The following is a 19,087-nucleotide window of genomic DNA, read 5'->3' as shown; positions in this document are numbered from 1 at the left end:
GTACGGGATACAGATAAATGTGATTTTCTTAAAACTATGGTTACGCCCAAAACTCTTTGAGCTGCATTGAAATATAATTAAAAATGTACTTAATGGACAGTCTAGGTATCAAAGAAGACTTATTACAGCTTTCATATGAAAGGTCTTTTATTATAAATGCCTACGATTAACATCTTATGGACGATATGTCGTAAGGGAGATCTTCGGACTAGACACTCTCAGTGACCTAACATGATTAAAATCATAGTGTTTCTTCTTAAATGAACACAATCGAACCAAACAACATTAGTATAATAAGTTTGAATCTTCCATGTTATGATAAAAAAATACAATATCTATTGAAATATAAAATATGCCATAAGGGACAACTTTTAATTCGGATACGAGAATTCACAAAGTCACTTCCTGGTTTGAGTAAAGCAATCTTATTAATCATTCCGTGGACAGACAATAATGCATTCATACAGTTAAGCATGCGCCTGTACTGAACTACTGGTACTAGGAGACTTTGAGACACATCATTTTCCTTGCTTCATGGATGTACAGGAGGTAGTCCTCTTTATTGACTTGCATTAAGCATAGGCAATCTTTCCCTACATAATATCGACCAAATTCTGTGAGTTCTCGATAAAATAAAATTGCTCACCTGCAGTGAGCAGGCTCCGGAGGTCAGCTCTGTGTAAAATCGCCCATCAAAGCAATTGTCTTTTAGCGTCAAATCCTTTAGTCTAGGGAGGTTATTCAAGAATCCAGCCAGATTACATGATGTATGTTCATCTATTTTCATCAACTCCATTGATAATCGTTCAACCTATAATTGTGAAGAACACATTTTTTTTAAAAAATTGTCAGTAACTCTTACACAAAAAAATAAAAATCTGTATAGGAATTCCAACTGAAATGCAAAAGTAATTAGCATTAACAGTAATAAACAATCTTTAAAATGGATATCATCATGACAAAAAAAATTATTACATTATGCTTGTTATTCCCTTTCGTGAAGAAAAACGAATTTTCCAGTACGGCTCAGAGCGTGTGGAACATCGATAAATGAAGTTACTGCACTATTTCATAGTCATCTTATTTGTCAAATGCGGATAATAAAAGAGAAAGATATTGTAAAGCTTTGAACAATTAAGACATTTCAAGATTGTCGGGAGAGCGCCGTTGGTAAATATGTTTCTGGAAATAACATATTTTTGAACCCCCCCCTCCTCCCTCCTATTCAGATCATTTTCAGTCCGGTCCAGTGTGCCTCATTCATACTCTCTGCGAGGATTCCCCATACCTTTGATGTATTGACTTTACTCTCCAGGATGCCATAGAAGTCGTCATGGAACTTTGCGCCGCTGAGTTCCAATGCTGTTAACGCTGTCGATGAGCAGATGACGTCTGCTAGGTCACGGGAAACTGTCGGACCACATGACCTTCCAGTCAATATCAGAGTTTCCTATGAATAAACCAAAATGTGGCTAGTATAACTTGTGTGCCACTAATTAATCTTAAAAATTAAAATGTATCTGTTGTATTTTTTCATTTTTCGTAATCAACACTTCAAAAACATATATAGAACCAAAAATGGTTGTTTATGAAAACAACATTTAACAAAGACCTAATTCCCAGCAAATTAATCATTAATACATTTGTATAATAAAATGTGATGTTTTATCACTCCATGTTACATTACTTTTTTTTTTTTTTAAAGTTGTGGCATTTTTTAAAAGCAAATATTCAACTATTCTCACCATTTGTATCTTATCCATGATGAAAAGATATCCAGACACAGTATGCGCTGACATCTTTTCGTTGATCACGAGTGACTTTTGTTCTGCAAAGAGTTGCTGCCCAACCATTTTTGCCGCGTCTTCATCATACGCTTCGAAGGCGATATCCACTAGAAAGTTATTATTCGGCCTAATCGTGTTATTTAGCCTGTTAGTGACATCAATAACGACGTTCTTCGATTGAGATGCAGTAAAGTATAGAAGGTAACGGAACTCCATTGCTCTCGGAATCACATCACTAATCGCCGTTTTATACTGCTTATGATCAGACTCGAAAAGAGAGGCAAGATACAAACCGGCGATGTATTCCTGGAATAACTTGTGAGGGAAGAAGACACTTGATCTCGCAAGAATCTCCGACTTTTTATGTCTATCTTGTCTACGAACTACCCGGGTTTCATGACTGAGTACTCCAACTTTACAACATGTCTCCATTGCTTCTTTACATGAACGGAAATCGTCTTTTCCATAAACTAATTTCTTCTTCATGACGCCAGATAATGCAATTTTTCCAATTTGTAAAAAATAAATGTCGAGCTGCTCGTATTGTTCAACAGTTTCTTTATCAAGATCTGTGACCTGCTTTGAAACGTAGTGGCCTTTCAGGGATATGATGATTTCTTGGAAAAGCTGAGAAAATGTCTTCAGTCTGCGAATCAATTCTCGTTTCTTGCTATCCGAATCCCGCCATAAAATACAAAGCATTGCGATGTAAATTGGAAAGGGAGCCATATTTTCTTGAATGACATCATTTTCTTCAATGAGTTTGACCAAGTTTCGACTTGCCTGAGGGTCGTCCGCGAAATATTTGTTTATGTAAATTGAAGTATGTCTTTTATCAAATCCAGCCACTGCAATAAAAGCATATATTTTCATGAAATTTGCGTTTGATTTGATTTGGTCTGCTTTCCAAGGCCGTGTTGTAACAAGGACCCTGCATTCCTTGAACTTTTCAGACCTGATTATCTTAGCAATGTCGTTCCCTTGTTTGACAAGATCACCGTCGTACTCATCCAGCCCATCAAGTATAATGAATACCTTCGAGGGATTAGCCAATATGTATTCGTCGATCTGGTGTGGTTGTACCGAGTTACTATCTGAGAGATATGTTCTTGCGATATCCCCGATTGTTTGATCCCTTTCAATGTCACGCAGAGGAATAACAAGAACCCAGTCAAATTCTTGAAAATCATCAGCTCCATTCGTCCAGTCCCATGCCATCTTGGAACAAAATGTTGTTTTACCCGCTCCTCCTTCGCCTTCAACCATGAGACGTTTTGGTAGTTCCCCGTTTACCTTCGTTTTGAGAAGTTCCTTGTAGTCTAAGGGTGTCTTCTTTGTCGTTCCCTGTTCGTTTCTGAGAAGAACTAGGTCAGTGTAAATCCTTTCGAATTCAAAAACTAAGCTGAAGTTAAGCGGATCTGTCTTGATCTTGAACAACTGTGTTCGGTAGAAAGTTTTGAAGTCATCACCACAACGGGCCACCTGTTCCGTTGTGAGAGGCTTTTTTTCGTTTGCGGTGGATGCTAGGTGAGAAAATTATAATATTTTTTTAAAAGACTCATTATTTGCCTATACAGTATCAAAAAACATTTGGTATATGTTTAGGGCGCTTCTTATTTACGTAGACCCAGTTCAATTTCATTTTGTTTCAGTAATGTACTGATCAAAGTAAAATACAAAAAAACTTTCAATTTTAAAATTTACCCAACAAGGACCATATCATTTCATTAAATTAGAAAAATATAGGGTGTAAAGAAAAATATTTCACACTATTCATCATGTAATACATGAATGTGCTTTAAAGGTTCTATGAAATTATTCAAATTTACACAGTGCAAAGCTACGAATATGTTTTCTGATGTAATTTTGTATATAAATAATCTACTCGCAAACGCAAATTTATGATGATTTTGTATCTAGTGTTTTAGTGGTAGGACAACAACGGAATGAAGCTATTATTAAGGAAATTCGAAATGCAAACTTTCTGAGTGAACTGTCTCTTTTCGGTATTTCACCTGACATGTGATTACATAAATAGTCCCCTGTACATTCAGCGATTAAATACACATGTTACTCCGGCTTATTTTTCAGCATACATCTAAGAAACTGAAAAAAGTTTCATCATGTATTGAATTATCACTGATCTTAGACGACATTAAAATGATAACAAAATGTAAAAAATGTAAACCGACTCTTTTGAGTTATTAGATATTGACACTGACATTTTCAATGCCTTTACAAAATAATACTTGCTTACCAGTTGGAGCTGCTTCTTGAGGGATATAGCCACCTGATGGGATGAATAGATACAATTTTTTAAACATGAGTGAACAAAATTGGTACAATAATGTGTGTAGTTATTTTCTTCAAATGAATTATACACATATGGTATTTAATATTTATACCAATTCAGCGATTTTTTTTCCTTCTTTTTTTCCGACATGTAATGACATAAATAGACCCCTGTACATTCAGCGATTAAATACACATGTTACTCCGGCTTATGTTTCAGCATACATCTAAGAAACTGAAAAAAGTTTCATCATGTATTGAATTATCACTGATCTTAGACGACATTAAAATGATAACAAAATGTAAAAAATGCAAACCGACTCTTTTGAGTTATTAGATATTGACACTGACATTTTCAATGCCTTTACAAAATAATACTTGCTTACCAGTTGGAGCTGCTTCTTGAGGGATATAGCCACCTGATGGTATGAATAGATACAATTTTTTAAACATAAGTGAACAAAATTGGTACAATAATGTGTGTAGTTCTTTTCTTCAAATGAATTATACACATATTGTATGTAATATTCATACCAATTCAGCGATTTTTTTTCTTCATAACTTTAATGAAAATATATGTACTGGGAAGGACATTTTAATCTAAATTAAATGGCTAATGGTAACACATAATTGCTTTGTATACATAATACATACAGCAATGCTTTTTATATTCCACTATTGCCACGAAGACATACACATTGCATATTTTGTTATCGTAAATATAACAAGTGCATGTAATTGTTCCTTTTCACCTTAAACGTGATATTGTTTCATTTTACTCATATTTCAAATGCTCTTTATATCTTTAGATCTTTATATTCTTTAGTAAAAAGAGCTTTTGCTTTTATGTTAAGAATGCTTAATAAGTAAGAGTTTAAAACATTTTCCTTGGTATCCATGCAAAAAGCCTAATTATAAAGCGACAAATTATAGGTTAATCGTATGATTCGGGGAAGAATACGACATATTATGATTAATAGGATTATTAAAGAAAGAAGTGAAATTCATAGGTCCTTGTGCCTATATTAGGCCTATGAATTTTCTACATTTCCTGAGGATTTATGGAGGAAGACACATGCAAAGTCTAATTCTTGCATTTCGGTATAACAGTTACCTTTCAAATTTGTCAGCTTCCATAGTATGCCCGCCCGAAGGAAACAATAATAATTGGTGAATGATGAACATAAATGGATAAAATGAAATAGAATAATATCAAATACCAATAAAAAGTTGTTAAAGTGCATTTCAATTAAACAATAACATTACCTCTGGACATTTTGCCACCTAGTGCGTCCAGGTTAACACCACGGAGCGCCGCAGCAATGCCGTTACGACAATCTGTGCCATCTCTCTGTCTGTTCATCCACTCACAGAAGATCTCAATCAGTGATCCTGTGACATTCAAATGATGTCTGTGAAGAATAACCTTGCTCTGAGTGTACGATACACCAAGTGCAATGCACAACTCTGCGTATTTTGATGGAGATACATCGTACGCCAAGTTTACCAGTTCTTGTTCTTGAATATTCGTTGATCTGAGTAAATAAAAAAAATGGGAAACGATAAGTACTCCTGTTAAATAAACACGTGGAAGAATAAACATAATCATAAAGCAGTATACCTAAGCGTCATATTCACCAGCGTGTAATAACGAGTAGTGACGATGTTTGAATCTTCCAATTTTAACATATTTTCGAATTTTCTACGGCAATTTGGCATGGTTGAAAGGTGGAATAATGGAGCTGCTGGTTTGATATTAAGGATAATAATAATAACGCTATTAATGACAATGTATTCATAAAGAACATTTTCTATATACACGTTCAATTGTGCTTCAACGATAAAGCTTTTATCAGAAGAGGTGAGCTGTGACTTATATTTTGAAGGCAGCTCTATTTATTTTCCTTTTTCATTGATGACCATTTGACTAACGTTATGGTTTATTTGGATCTAGTAAAATCTAAGTTTAAAAAAATCACTTATTGAACGAAGAGATGTAAACAAACTGGTATTCCACAGTGGATGGACGTTTGTGGTCAACTTAAACCTTCGTTGGATTGTGGTAAATCACCAGGAGAAATGGTAACATAATAAATCATTAGATGTGTTGAGTACTGCCCCTCCTCCCCCCTCCCCAAAAAAGAAGAGCAAGATGTCTACCTGTCAAATGGACCTGGATTTTGCTCTACATCTCCAGCCTTTACCATGATCATCTCAGGGAGGCAGGTGCTCTCTTGCATGACAGGATCATCAGTGGTTCCTTTCAGGCTGCTTGGAATCTGACTCGAAATACCGTGTCTTCCGTCTGATAGTACCTATACAAATTTGTGGAAAGGCTGAATGAATCTACAATATGTGAACATACTTGTACGTCTATCTTACCTGAAGGAACTAAATATGAATATATTATAGAAACACGAAATATCATTATAATTTTTGAAGTAGAAAATACAAGTTTGTCTGATCTGATACAAATTCTCACTACTAGAATATAAATTTTAGAAGTTTGGAATTGTATACATGCTTTTCACTATTTCATTATTTGCCTGCAAACATATATTTGGCGCATAATCAGTTGTACACCTATCTTAATACTGTTGAATGAATCCGAGTAGAAGAATATTACCTGGTGAAAATGGATACGTACCTTTTGGATTCCGGATCGTATGGTATATTCTGCCTGCGCGATGTTCACTTTGGATTGTTTGTTGTTGTCTTCAGTAGGAGTTGTCGACGACGTGTTGTTCTTTTTAATAGCAGATTTATTTGTAGTGTTCCTGTCTTTGATAGCAAATTCACTCGTTGACTTGTTGCCTTTAATTGGAGATTCAGTTGGATTTTTTTTCTCTTTGATCGTAGATTCAAATGGAGTGTTTTTCTCTTTGATGGCACATTGAATTGTAGAGGTGTTGTCTTTGGTGCTAAGTTCAATGCGAGCGTTGTAGTCTTTGATGGTAGGTTCAATAGAAGTATTGGTGTCTTTGCTGGTAGATTCACTTGAGCGGTTGTGATCTTCGATGATAGATTCAGTTGAGGAGTTTCTGTCTTTGATGGTTGATTCAGTTGTAGTGTCGTTGCAATTGATGGTTCGTTCAGATGTAGTGTTGTGGACTTTGATTTTAGATTCAGTTGGAGAGTTTTCTTTTTTGATGGTAGATTCATATGAAGAGTTGTTCTCTTCAACGGTAGATTTAGTTGGAGCGTTGCTGTTTTTGATGGTACATTCCGTTGTAGAGTTGCTTCCTTTATTGACAGATTTAGCTGTAGAGTTGTTCTTTTTAACGGTAGATTTAGTTACAGAGTTGTCATCTTTGTTGGTAGACTGAGTTGTGGTGGTGTTGTCTTTGCTGATAGATTCACTTGTAGAGTTGTAGTCTTTAATGGTAGATTCAGTCAAAGAGTTGTCTTTGATGGTAGATTCAGTTGTAGTGGTGTTCCTTTTGATTTTAGATTTAGTTGCAGTAGTTTTGTATTTTGTGGTCTTTCTTTTTGATATTTTTCTCTTTGATGATTTGTCTTTGATTGTAGAGGGAGTGTTGCTATCTTTGATGGTAGATTTAGTTGGAGTGTTTTTCTCCTCGATAGAAGATTCAGATGAAGAGTTGTTCTCTTTTAAGGTTTCTCTCTTCGATTTTAATGTTTTTCTCTTCGATGTTTTTCTCTTTGACGGTTTGTTTTTCATGGAAGAGGGAGTGTCGATGTGACATTCTTTTGGAGCGATGTTGTCTTTGATTGTAGATTCAGGTAGAGTGCTGTTCTCTCTTGTGGTTAATTTAGTCATTGTATCTTTCTCTTTAATGGTTTTTCTCTTTGATGTTTGTGTCTCTGATTGTTTACTTTCTGATGGCCAATATCTGGTAGTGGAGGAAGTGTTGGTCTCTGTGATGGTAGCATTCATTGGAATGTTGTCTTTGGTAGATTCTGTTGTAGTGTTCTTCTCCCTGATTCTGGAATCAGTTAGAGTATAGTTCTTTCCAATGGCAGATTCGTTCTGAGTGCTGTTCTCTGTAATGTTTGATTCAGTTGGAGAAATGATTGATTTGATGGTAGTTCCAGTTGCAGTGTTGTTTTCATTGTTTGTAGATTCAGTTGGAGTTTTGCTCGTTTTAATGATTGCGTTCTCATTCCCGATTAGCACCAGATTATCTTGCACGTCCTCATCGGCATTTATAACGTATGACAAAAGAATGTAGGCCAAACTGCTGCATACGATTACTCTAAGACATGCACTCCTCCAGGTAGATTCACCACCCAAGTTCAGCAAAGGCTTTGAACTCTCTAGCAAATTTGAGAAATCAACGACAAAGAAGATCAAAGAGAGCAATAGAGAGAACAATGCCAGCAACAAGTTAAAAAAGAAAGGGAATTCAGAGCCATCTTCATTGCTCTTACGATTTGTGGTTGATTCTGTTTGAGTGTTGTTCTCTTCATTTGTAGATACACTTCCACTGCAGCTGTCTTCTTTGGGAGAATCAGTCGGCGTATCCTTATCAATGATACTCGATTTATTCGGGTCATTGTCCACTTTAGCGTTCAATTCGTTTTGATTGGACTTGCATTCATCTTCAGATTTGTCCCCCTTTTCAAGGAGCCTCTTATGCAGTAACTTGAGTCGCCTGATTCTCTCTGTCAACAGTTTTTCTTTTCGCTCTCTGATGTCGTACTCCCTGACTGAATGTACGAATCTTCCTATCCGCACCCGCCATTCACAAAGTGAAACAGGCATGTTGATTTCGTCAAGGAATCAAGCTTCTGCTGAAGTGGTATTTCGTAATCTAATGACAGGAAAAGATATATAAAATACGGGTTAAACGTATCAGATATTTTTAAATGAAGGAAAGAACATTGCACGTTCTGTTTCTCCTGCACGTTACCGACCATATGAGTTTAGTATATCTAATGAATATATCAAGTTGATAGCCCTTCTAGAGCTTGAATCATATTGAATTTGATTAAAAAAATGATTTAAAATAATGGTTAAAATAAGTATAAGAATAATTAATTACCTGCAGAAGAAGTAATCTCTATTTAAATGCATGCATCATACATGTTATAACAAAAATGGGATTCATACCGCTGAATCGATTTAATGTTCTACGAGCCATCGAAATCGAGCTGTTTAAATGTCGGTGGTTGAGATGAGAGGGGAGAGGGTATATAGGGTGAAGGAAAGTTTGTTTTTTTCTGCTTGATAAAGAATATGAAAATAAATTTTAATACCATTTAGAGCAATCCCGTATCGTTTCTGAGTGAGCGTAATATATAGGTGAGATTATGATTCTCTACGAATCATGTTAAATCATTGTACGTGGTCTCATATACCACTTTTAATGCGCAGTGCATATGATCTTCAGCGAGGTGGATTCTACTTTCACAGTACGCATCAGTTCTATTTTTTCTTAATCAATCGTTCTCAAGTGATTTCATACAGTTTTGTTCACAAAGTTATTACATGGCACCTAATCAACATAATCTTGAAGACGTACAATGTGATTTATAGTCGTTCTAGCAAAGTTTCTAAGGGAGTTTGAGCCTGATCCTCATTCCTTGAACCCTCAATAAAAAACGCCCTTCTTGATTGCCGCCTTTTTTCCATCATTTCATCTCGCCTCAACCAGTTTTATTGGGTGCTAGTAGTTGATGATTTACAGAATTATCAAAAATACATGCAGATTATATTTGCGTTATACCTGATAACAAATATCTAAACAAATGTAATTATCATTATGTGCAATCCCGCGTCGTTTTTGAGTGACCTTTGTAGTTTGCGTAAGATAAGCAAAGTAAAACACCCCTTAGCATCGTTTTAAAATCACGGATTAAAGGCATTATGATAATAACTTATTTTCCTTCAAATGAAGTTACTCCTCATTAAATGTTAAATTGTGATCCATTACCAAAACGTGTAAGTGCAATGTTCTACGAACCATCCAAAATCTTGGGGAGGGTGTGTGGACGTGTATGGTACCCAATGAGGCCACCCATAAGAACTAGACATTCACCTAAACAAGACGATGATCGATGCCCTTTCAGATATTGTGTCCGTTTATTTAGATATTCCATTCTGAATCACGTAAAACAAGTTTTAAAAATAACTAGGTCCTTGATTATGCAGTAATTAGGACTAATGGGGATGAATCATCCGACTTCAACTAACATGTCAAGCAGGTTATCTGGTTACGATGTGGACAACTGACAAATCTACGTTCATATGGTGCTACTAGTTGATGAATAACAGAATTATCATAAGAAATATAGATTATATTCGCGTTTTGCCTGATAAAGAATATCAAAATAAATATAAATATCATATCGTGCAATCCCGCGTCGTTTCTGAGAGACCTTTGTAGTGTGTTCAAGATAAGTAAGGATAAACATCCCTTGGTATCATGTTAACATCGTGAGTTAAAAGCATAATGCTTATTTTTTTTTTTTAAACTAGGGTTCGGGGGTTCGCCCCCCCTTAAAAAAAATAGTGCTCACTCCCCCCCCCCCCCCGCTTATTCCCCGGCTGATTCGCCATTAATTGCTCATTACCTCCCTCGCACTCAGGGGCGTCTCTAAAAGGGGGAAGGGGAAGCGACACCCCACCTGTCAGGATATTGTCGGTAAAATTGCGCAACCGTCGGGAAAATGAGAAAAAGGGGAGGGAAAAAACAAGAGGGAAAGGGAAAGAAACGAAAAAAGAAAGGAAAAGAAAGGAAAGAAAGGAAAAAAAAAAGGAAACAAAGAAAAGAAAAAAAAGGAAAAAAAGAAAAAAGAAGACAAAAGAGAAAAACGAACCATAAAAAACGGGGGATGAAAGAGAGGAAAGGGAATTTTTTCCCCTACGAACTGTGACGTTTTATACGCTGTGACGACGTCGAAAGAGATTACAACTATAATACTTGTGTTTTCTCAAAGTTTCACCTTCTTACAACGTCAGCAAAAGAAATCAGAGGTTTAACATTTTCGGGGAAACTAAATTCAGACATGGATTAAAAGTAAAAAACGGTACAACGAATCGTGTTCTTTCTCTGATATTTTAAGGAAACGTCAAAGCTTCCGCGCATCGCGCAAAACATGTTTTAAAAATAACTAGGTCCTTGATTATGCAGTAGTTAGGACAAATGGGGATGAATCATCCGACTTAAACTTAAATGTCAAGCAGGTTATTTGGTTATGATGTGGACGACAGACAAATTTACGTTTATATGGTGCTACTAGTTGATGAGTAACAGAGTTATCAGTAACACATGTAGATCATATTTGCGTTATGTCTGATATAGATTATTAAAATGAATATAACTAGATGGAATTCGACTGCGCGCAGTCGAAAATGATGCCTCCGTCATAGAGCAATTTTACAAACTAAAACAGAAGAAATTTTTCGAATTCAAGTTCAATTGTAATCCATTGACAGGTTCTCAGAATATCGTGATTACAAGCAATTTCTCATATACATATATGACCCTTTGATCTTTGACCTCATGACCCTAAAATCTACTCAGTTCATTGGCTCTGCAAGATGTCCTGAGTTAAATAGTAATCCATCTGTCAGTTCTAATGAGAATGCGTTCACAAGCTATTTTTGCATACATAATGAGCCCATGGCCTTTGACCTTTGACCTTATGAACCAAGAATCTACTCAGTTCATTGGCTCTGCAAGTAACATACATGACCTAATTTTGGCAGGAATCCATCAATCGCTTCTTGAGATAACGCGGTCACGAGCTGTTTTTGCATACATAATGTGCGCTTTGGCCTTTGACCTTTGACCTCATGACCCCTAAATCTAATCAGTTCATCGGCTCTGTAAGTAACGTACATGACCTAAGTTTGGCAGCAATCCATCAATCGGTTCTTGAGATAACGCGATCACGAGCTGTTTTCGCATACATAATGAGCCCTGTGACCTTTGACCTTTAACCTCGTGACCCCAAAATCTAATCAGTTCATTGGCTCTGCAAGATACATACATGACCAAAGTTTAGCAGGAATCCATCCATCGGTTCTTCAGATAACACGATCACGAGCTGTTTTTGCATACCTAATGAGCCATGTGACCTTTGACCTTTGACCATGTGACCCCAAAATCTAATCAGTTCATCGGCTCTGCAAGATACATACATGACCAAAGTTTGGCAGGAATCCATCAATCGGTTCTTTAGATAATGCGATCACAAGAACGGGACGTACGTACAGACGTACGGACGGACGGACAACCCGAAAACATAATGCCTCCGGCTACTTCGTAACGGAGGCATAAAAATCATATCGTGCAATCCCGCGTCGTTTCTGAGTGACCTGTATAGATAAGTAAGATAAGTATGGATATATCACAACTCTTTGTATCATGTTAAAATCGTAAATTAAAAGCACTATTCTTATTTTTTATGACGATAACTAATTTTCCTTCAAATGGAGATACCCCTCATTAAACACATGCCAGACCCGTAGAAACTAGGGTTTGGGGCTCGCGCGAATCACCCCTTAACAAAATAAAAGTGAATAGTGCTCACTACCCCCCCCCCCCCCCCACCGCTTATTCTCCGGCTGATTCGCCATTTAATCGCTCATTACCTCCCTCGCAATCAGGGGTTTGCTAAAAGGGGGGCGGTGCGACACCTCGCCCTGTCAGGATAATATCAGTACAATTGCGCTACCGTAGGGTAAAATGAGAAAAAGGGGGGGGGGGGGGGGAAACAAGAGGGAAAGGGAAAAAAAGAAAAATAGAAAGCAAAAGAAAAGAAAAGAAAAAAAAGAAAAGGAATAGAAAGGAAAAGAAAGGGAAGAAATGAAAAAAGGAAAAAAGGAAAAGAAAGAAAAAAGAGAAAAAGGAAACATAAGAAACGGGGAATGAAAGAGAGGAAAGAGAATTTTTCCCCCTACGAACTGTGACTTTTTATCCGCTGTGACGACATCGAAAGAGATTACAACTATAATACTTGTGTTTTCTCGAAGTTTCACCTTCTTACAATGTCAGCAAAAGAAATCAGAGGTTTAACATTTCCGGGAAAACTAAATTTAGACATGGATTAAAAGTAAAGAATGGTACAACGAATCGTGTTCTTTCTCTGATAAACTAAGGAAACGTCAAAGAAATCAGAGGGTTAACAATTCCGGGGAAACTAAATTTAGACATGGATTAAAAGTAAAGAATGGTACAACGAATCGTGTTCTTTCTCTGATAAACTAAGGAAACGTCAAAGCTTCCACGCTTCGCGCAAAAAAGTTTTAAAAAATAACTAGGTCCTTGATTATGCAGTAATTAGGACAAATGGGGATGAATCATCCGACTTCAACTAACATGTCAAGCAGGTTATCTGGTTATGATGTGGACAACTGACAAATCTACGTTTACATTGTGCTACTAGTTGATGAGTAACAGAGTTATCATTAACATATATAGATCATGTTTGCGTTATGCCAGATAAAGAATATTAAAATAAATACAAAAATCATATCGTGCAATCCCGCGTTGTGTTTGAGTGAGTTTTTTAGTTTGCGTAAGATATTAAGTAAGGACATACATCCCTTGGTATCATGTTAAATTCGTAAGATAAAAGCATTATGCTTATTTTTTATGACGATAACTAATTTTCCTTCAAATGAAATAACCCCTCATTAAACACATGCATGAATGATTTGAGTGGGGATAATTGGGATCCATACAAAAACGTGTAATTGAAATTTTCTACGAGCCATCCAAAATCTTGGGTAGGATGTGTGGACGTGTACGATACCATCAAACCGAGGACACCCATAAGAACTATACATTCACTTATACAGGACCACTCGATGCCCTTCCAGATATCAAGTATGTTTAGTTAGATGTTCCATTCTCATGCAAAACAAGTTAAAATAATAAGTAGGTCCTTGATTATGCAGTAATTAGGACAAAATGGGGGTAAGTTGTCCGACTTAAACTAGCATGTCAAGCAGGCTACCTGGTTACGATGTGGATAACTGACAAATCTAGGTTTATATGGTGCTAGTAGTTGATGAATAACATAGTTATTATAAAAATATATATAGATTATTTTTTGCGTTATGCCTGATAAAGAATATCAAAATAAATATAAATATCATATCATGCAATCCAGCGTCGTTTCTGAGAGACGTTTGTAGTTTGCGTAAGATAAGTAAGAATATACATCCATTACATGGTATCCTGTGAAAATCGTGAGTTAAAGGCATTATGTCCAAACTTTTTTTCCCTGTAGAAGAAGTTACCTCTCTTTAAACACATGCATCAAACACATTAAATGAGTTCCATACTGGAATACGTAAATCTGATGTTCAACAAGCCATCCAAATCCTTGTTTTGCTTATTGGAGGTCGAGGGGGTGGGAGAGGTAAAAGAAATGATGCAAAATAATCTGAATCTTCTTTTGAAATTCACGAAGGTGTTTCTATTGAAACCATAATTTTTCCCGAAATATAGACGAGATTTCTTACTGTAATACACTACTTGCAAAAGAAATATATTGTTTGTTGATACGCTGTAAAAATCTTAATAAAAGCTGCTCACATGTTGGGCTGTAGAGTTGCCAATGTTTATTTAGTGTGAGCTAGGATATTTAATATTGAGCTTAGAAAGATGGTGAAATCAAGAGTTTTGAGAGCGTAAAGATGTAAAAGGAATATTTAAGGTAGGTTTTGTGTTGGTCTGAACACCATGATTAATTAAAACTTAATTAATCACCTTTATCTGTAATTTCGATCTTAAAACATACTGGATATGTAGTTGATGTAGCCAGGGGTCTTGCGAAAAGCAGCTTTGGGACTAACAATGCCAACATGACTTGAAATAACAAGTAATTTGTTACATCGATGAATAAATTCCTTTTCTACTCGCTTGCCGATTTGTTTTTATAGTTTCATCTGGCCTAAACCACAGACATGCCATCCCTGCTTCAAATAATAAAATTACACTCAAAGGATGACAGTAATTAATGAGTAACAGAGTATTTAGATTCTGTTTGCATTATACACAATAAACGATATGAAGATAAGTGTAAATCAATTCGTGCAAAGACGCGTCATTTCGGAGTCGTCTTTAAAGTTTGTGTGTGATTAGTCACGTTCTCCATCCCTGCATGGCAGGATAAATTTACGAGTCAATAGTATTACTATTTACCAAGCTATGACGTGAATAATCCACGACCCTCTCTTTTGCCAGTTGGTACCAAAGAGTCCTAAAGCTGGTTTTCTATCATTGAAAATCTCTTCTTAATCTTTAAGGAATTTCCAAACTTAACGGAAATGCAATCGACAACAATAAAATTCTCAAATAAATCTTGCTTTAAATTGTGTACATTAATAAACAGTCATTCTATGGCTTGAGATTGTATTCTCAATTAATTAATAATGTTACTTGTATTTTACAATCTTAGATAATTATGCATATCACATGTGACAGGAAAATACTACTACATGATACCGTTATATTCGATGATATTGCAATTACCTTGCGTGTCGCGTTTTGTGTCCCTTAGGTCGACCTATTTGCCCTAAAGCAATTAAACTACTGTTTTCATTTCTTTTTTGACCCCATTATGTGTTAGTATTAAAAGTACTATGCGATGTGCCAGAAATTCATTCCAACTAGGCCTTTTTACACTTAAAAAGCTGCGATTATTTTACCAAATACTTTACACTGGGACGTCGAAAACCCCGCGGAGCGTGGAAAGAAAGCGCGCGGGAAACAAATTACCAGAGTATCTGTGGTCTGCAAGCAAACTTTTACTTGGAGAAGAAAAGCAAAAAGAAACCGCAGATTTTCGCGCGGACTTCATACTCCTCATTTTACTCCTCAACAGGGTTTTTCAAGATTTTCGAGTTTTTTGGTGATTTGCAGGTTAGTTTCATAGCAAGCTCCACCGTAAGTGTAAATGACCCTACTGTGTTCACATTGTAGTACACCAAAAAAGAAAGAAAACAACTGTAAACCCAAACATAAGAAACGCAAAAACGGAGCCTAGACCTACAGATATCAATGTATTTACTCGATATGATTATGGGAAACATTATTACTGTATTACATGATTGAACAACTAGAAATCTTGGAAACATAAAACCAAATATTGAAAATTATTGAAATAAAACATTTTCCTTTTTGGTAGGTGTTGCAAAATTTATGGCCTTTAATAGTATCTTTGCGTTTGTATGGATTTATATATAATTCTACAAATATGTGTGTGTGTATGTGCGTGTGTGTATACATGTTTATTAATCCACGTTTTGGCAGTGTTGGACAGTATACACAATACACTTTGAAGCAATGCATTTATGCCAACTTTGTATCGTTTGCCTAAAATGCATTTTTGTTTGATCTGTTAACTCTCTGTTTATAAATACAATCATAATTTATGACCAGACACCACAAAACCACTTAAAATTCCACATGATGTGTTTGTTCCGTTACAGCTCAATAACTAGCGCCTTTCGTGAAGATGGCAACTAGCCCCCCCCCCCCCAGACAACTATCCCTACGACAACCATCCTTTAGAACAACTACCCCCGGGACAACTATTCAATGGGGTAGTTGTCTGGGGGTAGTTGTCCAGGGGTTGTTGTACAAGGGGGAAGTTGTCCGGCGGGTTATTGTCCGGAGGTATTTATCCTATGGGGGTAGTTGTCCTAGGGGTAGTTGTCTTGGGGTAGTTGTCCGGGGGTCGTTGTCCTGTGGGGTAGTCTTCCTAAAGGCTAAAGGGACGTTGCCCTAGGGAGTAGTTGTCCTAGGGGGTTGTTGACTGGGGGTGGTTATCGGGGGGGGGGGGGGTGAATGTCCGGAGATGGATGTCCAGGGGGTAGGCGTCCGGGGGTAAGGAGGGGGGGGGGGATCGTCCTAGAGGGCGCTTACCCTAGGGGGTAGTTTTCATAGGGGGTAGTTGAATGGGGGTGGTTATCCGGGGATGGATGCCCAGGGGGTAGGTGTCCTAGAACCCCTTTTAATACATGTAAAGCTTTTAATTTAAATGTTGGTTTTGATGGAAGTTGTTTGCTTCCGGTGTATTTTAGAGATGAGATGCATCTTTTCTCCGAAAAAATGCCCTTCTTGTTTGAGCCAACCTCCCCCCTTTTTTTAAAGGCGATCTGCCGCCCCTCCCTACTTTGCCAGTTATTTTGTGCGCTAAAGCTGAAAGAAAACGAAATATATAATTTCTCAAGTCATGCATATTAATCAGTTGCAAATACCCGTGAAAATGAGTGTCAATATAAAAATATTCATCTCTCTCTCTCTTTCTCCTCACCTGTTATCCTTTTCCCTCCCATTATGTTCGCATCATTCTATCCCTATTTCCTTTCCCTTATTCCCACACGGATAATTTTCCTATCAATCATTGCATTGACTGTTTCGGTTTATTCTCTACTCTCCCCCCTCTCTCTCTTCTTCTTCTCCTCTCTCTCTCTCTCTCTCTCTTTCTCCCTTTCTCCCTTTCCCTCTCTTCGATTATCTCCTCTGTACATTTATCTTTCCTACAATATTTCTTTGATATCCATGCATATGTCTACTGATGCATGTTCTTCTTTTCTAAAACTCTTTTTCTGTTGTAAATTCTAATAATATCGTTAAAACCAATTTGTATAGTTTATGTTGAATAGTTCTAGTTGTAAACTGACCTCATCCGATGCTGCTGGTCAGTTTTTATACACAAAATAAATTAATGAATAAATGAATAAAAAAAGTAAATACTTTTCATCACTATTATTATTACTTTCAGCTATTAAATACAAGTCAATCCTTTACTGTTACAGTGTCTTTCTTTGACTGTTAAATAAAAATGATTATTTTTCTAAAATATGAAACAGCAACTGAACTACTCACAATTTGTGTATATCGGTAGGCCTTTAAGTGCAGATGAAGCCATTCACTGCCTTTAGTTTAGAGGAACGACGAGTTGTTTGATGCTATAATAATTGAGGAATAATGAACTATATACTCCTGGTTAACAAGTCTGACGATATAGTCTGTAATGCCAGTCCGTGTAGAAGAATCTCTGCTTTACACGAACGGGCTTGCGGCTCAAATTGATGTAAACTGGGAGAATGATAAGACCAAATTTTTAAACATGACTCTCTTTAAACAATTCCAATCTTTTTACACTATACAAATCATTTTTCTCTGTCCGGATTCGCCTGCATTTGGATCTTCTAATGTGCTCAATTAGCCTGCTTGACATAAGAGTAAACCCGATAAGTTCTCTAGCGGTACCCGACTCCAAGCATACCAATTTATAGCCGTCCACAAGGAAGAAATAACATAAAGCGTCAGCAAGTCTAACCGAACGGGATTAAGTCTAAGTTTGTGACTGGTTTAACTTTTGCACGTGATGGTGATGTCATCATTCTCATAACCCAGACAGTATGTGTGCTTGTGTGTGTGTGTGTGTGTACAAATTAATACAATTTAATTTGTATTGTTTGGAATCAATACAAAAAAAAAACTATTAAAAAAAAAGTGTGTGTGTGTGTGTGGAGGGTTGGTAATGTATGTTGGCAGCCCTGCATAGGTAGAACAACGGAAATTTGTTAGATCATTCCCCTGGAACTTCAAACACCTTTTAAGAGGGGAGGGGGTGGGAGGGGGGGGGGGTCACTAATCCACAGAAGTATTCCGCCCCATTCTGATTTTCTTCTGAATAAGAGTAAATAAGAGACAGAAAGAGCGAGGGAGAAATGATTGGGTGAGTAAGTGAGTTTGTGTGTGAGAGAATGAAATGATTGATTGTCGAGCTGCGCACGCACGAGATAGAGAGAGAGAGAGAGAGAGAGAGAAGGGGAGAGCCAATTGAGTGGATGTGTGTTTGTTACGCGCGTGATTAAACTATTGATGGCCAAGATACCTAAACACACCAATACAACGTTTGTTGGACGAATTTCCTTAGTGAGACGTCCAATAAAGTTTTTCGCCTCAAAATTGTCAGACATGATACCTACCGTATTTGGAACACGCATGCGCAGTAAGAAAAGTGTCCCACATCGGTACGCTACGTCGGATTTTCGACGTTAATGCGATATT

The sequence above is a fragment of the Strongylocentrotus purpuratus genome, unplaced genomic scaffold (assembly GCF_000002235.5).
Source record: "Strongylocentrotus purpuratus isolate Spur 01 unplaced genomic scaffold, Spur_5.0 spur5_scaffold_18, whole genome shotgun sequence".
Lineage (NCBI taxonomy): Eukaryota > Metazoa > Echinodermata > Echinoidea > Camarodonta > Strongylocentrotidae > Strongylocentrotus > Strongylocentrotus purpuratus.
Note: the sequence above shows the minus strand (reverse complement) of the source record.